The following is a 631-nucleotide window of genomic DNA, read 5'->3' as shown; positions in this document are numbered from 1 at the left end:
TGCAACGGACAGTTAATCCGGCAGGCAAACAAAAATGATCCAATTTTACCCCTTCCCCTTCCCCCTCCCCACCCCGACCCGACGGGCCGGGCGATGCAGGCCACGCCTGTTTGGGAAACAGGAGATTTGTTCGGACAGATAGTGGGAGGGGGGGCTGAAAAAGTTGGTAGCGACAGTCCGATTTCCCCGAAAACCACTTATTCAGCGCGATTAATTTGAAAGCCGGGCCGATGGCGGGGAGGGGGGGGGGGGTGATTGATACAGTAGTGGGGAGGAAGGGGAGGCGCGGGTCAACTTAATAACTTGTTCAAAACATGCTAAAGCCGCTCCCGAATTCGCGAGTCGCAAAACTTGAATCATCTTTGCTGCGGACCTAAAGTTGGCAATTCCGAGGCGGGAGGCAGGCAGTTTCCGCACGACAGGCTCTGCTGCCGAGCACTTGCACTCGCACAACGGCGCGGCATCTCATCACGCGTGTCAAACTTGAGTAACGCAAGCGTTGGTGCGCTCAGGCATATGCCTTTGCATTTCACAGGGTGCGCTGCTGCTAGGCGCGCGTGCATCTTTCATGACCAAGTGTCCCGGGGTGCCGCGCGGCCACCGCGTGCGGAGGGGCGGAGAGGGGAGGGGA

General features: G+C 58.5%; 1 protein-coding gene across 2 annotated transcripts in view; it reads right to left on the bottom strand.

Moving 5' to 3' along the window:
• The window catches only part of LOC113215545 (adenylyl cyclase-associated protein 1), a 28597-nt gene that overhangs the window by 3829 nt on the left and 24137 nt on the right, over nucleotides 1-631 (bottom strand). The gene's annotated exons all lie outside the window — the stretch shown is intronic.

This window comes from Frankliniella occidentalis, unplaced genomic scaffold, assembly GCF_000697945.3.
Source record: "Frankliniella occidentalis isolate FOCC.00 unplaced genomic scaffold, Focc_3.1 Scaffold11, whole genome shotgun sequence".
NCBI lineage: Eukaryota > Metazoa > Arthropoda > Insecta > Thysanoptera > Thripidae > Frankliniella > Frankliniella occidentalis.
Note: the sequence above shows the minus strand (reverse complement) of the source record. Positions and strands in the feature narration are given on the sequence as shown.